Source organism: Terrapene carolina, unplaced genomic scaffold (assembly GCF_002925995.2).
Source record: "Terrapene carolina triunguis isolate 2854851 unplaced genomic scaffold, T_m_triunguis-2.0 Scaffold629, whole genome shotgun sequence".
NCBI classification, from domain to species: domain Eukaryota; kingdom Metazoa; phylum Chordata; order Testudines; family Emydidae; genus Terrapene; species Terrapene triunguis.
In genome coordinates, this window is record NW_020664980.1 from 18,726,498 (window position 1) to 18,733,742 (window position 7,245).

Sequence of the window (7,245 nt, forward strand, 5' to 3'; positions counted from 1 at the left end):
TCAGTGGCACTGCAGAGGTACCGCATTCAGGACGTAATTTGAACTCATTTGTGTGTGGAGCCAGAGAATGACAGAGGGGGGGAGGGGGGCTTCTGCACTGGGAAATCGGCCAGTCAGTCTCCTGCTGATAACAATGGTGGAGACAGGAGTGGAGAAAGAGCTCTGGTAACTGGAGCCAACAACAGGGAAGTGAAACTCCCTGAGCCCTGTCTACACTACAGCCTCCCCCACTGCTGCCGCTGGGAAAGCTGCACTGGTGCAGTTACTGGGGAGACCAGTCCATGCATTGTCTCCTCCCGCAAGCCAAGGAAAGTCAAGCAGCAGGTTGGTATTGGCTAGTGACACAGCTCATTATACAGAGGACTGCAATTCCTGGTGGCCAATGGACAATTTGTGCATCAAATAATTTACATATGTGCCCCAGTGTATTCTGGGTAATAATAGCCACCTACTTGGGAAATCTGGTTGCCCTGGTTGCCTGTGTTTACTTTGCAAGCCTGCAAACAACCTTGGGAAGGCAAAGCATGTGCTGGAACAGCTGTGGTTGGATGGAAGGCAGTTAGGTGCTGACAACTTGTGAATTGGTGTTCCCTCTGCATGGGAAGAGCGCCGCTCCCCGCAGCCAGCTGTCTGTATGGTTTTGGGGCTGTGCTCAGGAGTTGGTGAGTAGCTACAGAAAGTTTGGGATAACAAGATTCTTGGTTTCTGTGCCCAGCTCAGCCCAGGAGTTGTGTGTGAATTGGGATAAGCCACTTATACTTTCTGAATTTGTTTCCCTATCTGCAATGTGGGGGATAGAAATCCCTTGGCTGCCTTTGGGAAGCCAGGTGTGGTGTTGGGGTAGCTGCTTCATGTCCTTACTGCTGCTCTTTTAATTGTTCAGTAGCTGCAGCTTTGTCGTGCACCCAGCAATGCAGCCAGGTGCTGTTGTCGGAGCTTCCAGGCTGCTAGGTTTGGGTTAATCTCAAGCATTGCAGTGGATCTGGTTTGTGCTAAGAACAGGAGAGTAAAAGTCTGAATGGGGACTCCTGGGGCACAGCAAAGAGGAATAAAAAGTGAGGTAATGATTGCTGAGAGTGCTAGCCTTCCCTGGGTCGGGTGCAGGATGGCAGAGCTGTCTGGAGTGGGAAAGCTGCAGCGTCCGCACAGGTGTGGGCCAGGGGCAGTCCTAGCACTGGGATAGAGGGGGGAGGCTGCAGGTTGGGACCAAGGGGTGTCGGCAGAGTTGTGTCTGGGATGTCCAGTACTGGAATAGCGGGGAGCTGTGGGCCAGGAGGGCATCAGCCGAGCTGTATGTGGGGAGCCCAGGGCTGGGTTAACGGGGGGGCTGCAGGTTGGGATTGAGGGGCCCCAGCCGAGCTGTATGTGGGGAACCCAGGGCTGGAATTGCAGGGGGTCACGGTCCAGTGGAGGCAGCTTGCATGGGGTGCTAGTTCCTGACTCCGCCACCTCAGTCCTCCCGCATACTCCAGGAACAGTAAAATCCCTTCCCCGCCTCCCATCCCCCTCTTGTAAAGGCTGTGCTGCAGTGTTGCTTTTAGCAGCACTCACGGGCATTGCAAGCCTCGCTGAGCTCCCCCAGACCAAGGCCTTTCCCCCAATCTTCAGGGTGTGCAGGCCCCCCTCTCCCTGCGGCCTGCGCTGCAAAGGAGTTTGCGTTAGAAGACAGGCTCTTCTGCATGCTAATTCTGGAGTTTGCTCTTTTTACGGCCCCATGAAGTGCTTTGGTGGTTCCAAAATAGATGCTGCTGTCTGATGCTCTCGTGTGTGTGTGTGTGTGTGTGTGTGATTGTGTGTGTGTGTGTGTCTGTGCGCGCGCACAAGAGAGTAGCTGTTTGTTTCCCTGAAGATGAGCCCGCTCGGATGGGCGGTGCAGGCATGAATGCCTGTTCATTGGAGGGTGCTTGTGTGGTCTACACTTTTGTGCAGTTGGAAGCTTGGGCAGGTGCCCTGGTTGCTGAGTGCCAGGCTGGAGGGGTGGCAGAGGCGCCCTGCGGGTATTCCCCAGATTCACCCGCTGGGGAAGGAAACACAAAGTCCCTGCGGCTGGTCTCACCCCGTCCCTTTGCTGGGGGCTGGCCTCGTTTCCTGAAACCAATTGAAATCAGAACAAATCAACTCAAGCTACTGGGTAACGACTCCGCTCACCCGCCAAGTCCCCTCTAGCTGGGGAATGGGGAGGCTACACACCTTTTCCCTAGGGTAGCCTCCTCTGCACCCTTCCCTGGTGCTTCTATAACCCCGTCCAGACCAGCTGTGGCACTAAATAACCCGCGAACATGCCAGAGCGCCTGGACGCCATGCAGGTAGGCCCATGGCCTGTTGCTTACCCAAGGAGCTCTGTGGGTTGTGCTGGGTAGCGGCGTGACCTGTAGCCCTGGGGGATGGTTCCTGATCTGTATGGGACAGGTCCTGCTTACCATACATCCCCAGGTTGGGCCCCGGCTAGCCCCCGCCCCTCTGTGACTGGTCCAGCCCTCAGCAGCACAGGAGTGAATTCAGCATGCTCCTACTGGCCGGCGTCTCCCAATCGGGGGCTTGGCGTTTCTTGTCAGGCCTCGGGATAGAAGCAGCAGGAGACTCGCGTACACGTCCTGGCTGAGCGGCCTCATGGACCTCGGTAGAGTTCGCATCACAATGTCCCGGCCCACTGCAACAGCAAAGTGCCAGCAAGAGGAGCTTGTCCAGCACTGCTGCCCAGGCTGGGCGTTTCCCTGTGCTGCCAGCCATGTGCAGTCTGTCGGGGCTCTGGGAGGGGTCACTGCAGCAGACAGATGGAGAGTGGCCAGTGGTCGTTACAGACCCCAAGAGTCAGACTCAGGGAGGCTCTTCCCAGCTGGGTCAGCCCTTGGGGCAGCCGCAGTCTGCACTGATCTGGGTCGCTTCATTGTCTGGGGGTCCAGCTCTGGCTTCAGCAGCTTATTTAGGGTGTCTGTTACTCGTGGGGAGCACTGGCGCACACGGCATGGAGCTGGGGAATGAAACGCACCTCCCCCTGTTTGTGCTGGCAGGAGAATGGGCTGCACTGGAGACTGGTGGGGGCCAAGTCTGAGCATCGGCCTCAAGGAGAATAAAAGCAGATCGGCCTCCGGGAGGATGGGGGGCAGTTAACCTCCAGGGGGCTGCACTGGGTTTGAAACGTGTGTTCTGGTGCATCAGGGGGGCACCCCAGCTGGATGAGGGGACAGTACAATGGTGGCTTCTCTAGCACCTGGGCTCAGAACGGGTGACCAGTCGCTTGCTCCGGGTGCAGGGAAAGGCTCCGACGCCCCATGAAGAGGGCAGGGGGTTGGAGGTCGGGTGGGAGCTCCGGGTGATCCCCTGCACAGCCGCACACTTCGCCCAAGGAGCTCGAGAGAACCAGTGTCACATGTAGGTGTCCGCAGCCACACCCGTGGCGTTCACTGGTGGCTACCAGAGGCCCAGGCCTGCCCTGCCATCCCAGGTGGGGGGCCTCCAGGCTGGGGTAGATGCAGAGCAGCTGGGGGTGGGCAGGCAGCCTGCCCTGCCAATGCCGTGCCAGTTTGCAGACAGAAGTCACCGCAGTCCCCAGGCCGCCAGCTTGCACCAGCACTCAGACCCAGGCACTGATTAGTGAAGCCCCCCCACACCCGCTCACCCAATAGGGTGCTGGAGCCAGGCTAACACCCAACAGCAGCTCACCCACCGAGCCTGGGAAATGCTCTAAAAGCCGTCGGGCCGGGCTCTGCTTCCAGCCGCTCCAACGTCACTCCCCGGACACCAAGGGAGTGACTTTGGGTTTCCAGGACTTGTCCCCTGGCATTTCCCAGGACAGGGGTGAGGTGCCTCCAGGCTTGGCAGCAAAACCCCTGGTGCTCTCAACAGCCCAGACCCACACATGTGCCAAGGGGTCAGCATGGCACTTGTCGCAGCGCTCCCTGCCGCTGCGTGCCGAGGATGCCCGGGCTGCCGCGTCTCCGTGTGGGCGACTGACGGGGGGAACCCGCCTTTGAGGATGCCGGTGTTTGCTCTGCTCGGTGGGTGCTGGTTTGGTTTTGTTTACAAGGCTGGGTTACGCATTTTAAACAGGCTCTTCCAAAACCCAATTACCTCCAGAAGACAACCTGATAAAAGTGGCGTAAGTGGCTGTGTGGAAATCTCCTTGCGCAGCAGCCTGGGGAAAACCGACACAACAAAGCCTCTGTAAATTGAGTTAACCGCTTTTAATCCTCTTTACAGATGAGGAGGGCTGATAATTATTTTCTGCCGTGGCTGGCAGGGCGGGGGGGGATAAAGAACTGCCCTGCGCTAATGGGCTGCGGCAGGCCTGGGGTTCAGCTGCAGTGTAGCCAGGTTGAATTGTTCTCCGTTATACGCTGCCTCCCGCTGCCCCGCCCACCACTCCACCCTCTGGGGAGGGCCGGTTTGGGCAACTTGTGGCTCTTGCCGGCCTTGGCGATGCCAGACCGTTCCCCTGTTCCTCCACCGCAGTCCTAGGTCGATCCGCACCTTCCTGCTCCCTGGACCCTGGCCTTTCAGGTAACCTTCCTGGGCCACCTCGCTCTGCGCCCTGTCTGGACAGCTGGGCACCCCGGCTCGTCTGCTGCGGGAGGGGGGGGGCAGCGGCCATGTGGGCTGGCTGGTGACCTCATCCTCGCGGGGCTCCCCAGCGTGGGCTGCGGTGGGGCGTTTGCCCCAGAGGCTGCTCTGAGACCGGCTCCCACAGGCCGCTCAGACAAGCGCTGGCTCTTACCACTCCTGCAGAGGGGAGCTGAAAAGCACGTCTGCTGCCCGAGAGCGTGGGGGCGGCCAGGCAGCGAGCGGGGCCTCACTGCTGCATTTGCAGAGGTCTCTTTGGACGCTGCTGACTAGCAACCTCTGAACGTGGTGTCCTGGGGCCAGATTCTCCAGGGTCGTTCAGTGCCTAAAAACTCAGGTAGGTGCCTAGCTACATCTTCAGGTGCCTAAAGATCTTGGGCACGGATCAGTTGAGCTCTCCCAGGCCAAAGGGGGCCAAGCCTGCTCCTGAATTGCAGGGCGATCCAGGGGCTGCAGGAAAGGGCCTTGGCGTCGGTAGGCTCCGCTCCTCCCTCTCTGGGCGTATTGATCCCATAAGGCGCTGCACTGCAAGGTGGGAGGTGGGGACCCCAAAGTGGGCACACTCCCCCTTCCTCCCCCCCCCCCGAGTCCCTCCAGAGCAGGTGACCCAGTGATGCTGGCGGGATTCCCACCCAGCTCCAAACGAGAGCAACATGCCCCTGGCAGAATCTAAACCCGCCCTTCCTGGGCTCTGGTTTACTCTCCCCAGCCTCATCTCTTGCACCAGGGGGAAGCCAATCAGCCCCAGCGATCCAGCCGCACTCCGCTTGCAGGTCCCACCAGCTGCCCCAGGCCGGGATGGCTCGGGTCCCTTTCAGTGCCGGGTCCGCGTTACGCGGGTAATGCCTGCGGGGGAGGAGAACAGAAGGGACCACAGGGAAACCAAAGGAGTATCAACAGTCAGCCGCTGGGGCCGGAGAGCGAGGACGAGAGCGCAGCTGTGTGCGGAGGGAGAGAGGAGGGCTGAGGTGGGGCAGGTAGTGCAGGGACAGGTGCCCTACTGGAGGGGAGAGGTAGGCGGGAGGGACACCGGAGCGGGGCCTGGGGGCTAGCCGTGATTATCCGGCATTGGCCGAGTCCGTGGTGCTCACTGCTCAGGGAGACAGAGGAATACACGAGCGCTGGGCCAGCCTGGGGAGCGTGGGGCTCGGGCTGAGGGACGCCGTGTGGGGCCGGAGTGATTATCAGCACTGGGGGGACCGGCCACCATGTTCCTGTAGCGACCCGCGTCCGGGGTCTGTCAGGCTGGTGGCGGGCGTGTCCCTGGGGGGCCTCCTGAACCTCGTCCACAGGGCAGGCAGCCAGGAGGGAGGGGATGTGCCGGTGGGCTCGCCACAGCCAGAACTCCCACCGCCTCCGTCCGGCAGAAGAGGGCGGCGCTGCCCCCCAGAGGGGCTGCTCCGGGTGGCGTTTAAAGGGGCGAAGAGCACTAACTGTGCGCTGCCCCCCAGGCTGTGGGGCTGGGAGGGGGGAGGGGTCGATGTTGTGAACTTGGCAGCGCTAAGAACCTGCTGTGCCCGCGCCCCGCCGAGCAGGGAGCCCGTCTCGGTCACTCGGCCGTGTGCTGCTAGGGGCTCCAGAGGATGCGCGGGGTCTAGTTCTCCCTCCTGCCGTCACACTGAGACGAGACGACCCCCCCAGCTGGCACAGGGCCTGCCCTTAAACCAGGCTGGCGCATGGGTGTCCTTCGGCCCTAGGCGAGAGCCAGAAAGGCGTCCCGCAGCAGGGCCAGGGCAGGGAACGGAGCCTGGCCTCGGGGGAACTGACGGGGTCGGTGATTGAGGGCTTGTCAGGGCCGTTATATTGGGAAGGAGAGTAGCCAATCAGCTGGATTGTCAGCGTCAGGGCAGCCTTCCAGGGCCTGGCCGTGCTCCCTAGTGACCCTGTTTGTCACCGAGCTGGGACTGTGCTCACTCCTGGGGCCGTGACACTGGTTCCCCCATCTCCTGCCTGCTGGTGCTGGAAGAGTCTCTGTGCTTGTTGGCCTGCATGGCCGGGGCTGGCCGCACATGAGACCATGTCCATGTGGAAGCCAGGAGAGGGGGAGCGGGGCGGGGGGGGGGGGGTCTCTCATCGTCCAGAACAGGGCTGAGCAAAATGTAAGAGGAAGCTCATGAATATGCATGAGAAAGTTTACATCCGCTTGCTCTTCTAAGCTGTTCTGCGTCGGGCCCATCCCCATGGCATCTGAGCCCCTGGTACAGTCACTTTCCCTGAACTCTCCTGCCATTGTGCTCCTGGGAGGAGGCCTTCTTGGGGGCAGATCCCCCATCTTCCCCTGCAGGGTCCCTACCCCTTCCTCTGCAGCACCCGGAGCTGCCGCTGTCGGAGACTCAGCCAGGCGGCCCTCGGGTCTGTGATCCCAAGCCCCTAGGAGCCCCCTTCCCCCTCCCAAGCACAGCTTGCCTTGGATCGTCACACTCTTCTCTGTTCTCTCCCCAGGCTCTGCCGTCCAGTCCCAACCCAGGGTGGAGATCAAGGTAAGCACCAAACCTCCCCGTCCGGCTTTACAGTGCCTGAGGAGAGAACTTCCCAGAGGCAGCGCTGGCCCACTCCGGCCCATCTCCCCCCTTCCGTCCGGGAACTCCCAGGGAAAGACTCAGGCCCTGGTTCTTACCGTATCCCTGGGAACAAATGCAGCGTGCCGTGATCGACTGGGGCCGAATGAACGTTAGCCTGTGACCC

General features: G+C 60.7%; 1 protein-coding gene across 1 annotated transcript in view; it reads left to right on the forward strand.

Annotated features, from left to right (window-relative positions):
• Positions 1–7,245, forward strand: part of CPLX2 (complexin 2) — a 60,705-nt gene that overhangs the window by 17,616 nt on the left and 35,844 nt on the right. The window contains exon 3 of the mRNA XM_026659478.2: positions 7,003–7,040. The gene's annotated coding sequence lies outside the window, so the exon portion shown is untranslated. The remainder of the gene's footprint in view (positions 1–7,002; positions 7,041–7,245) is intronic.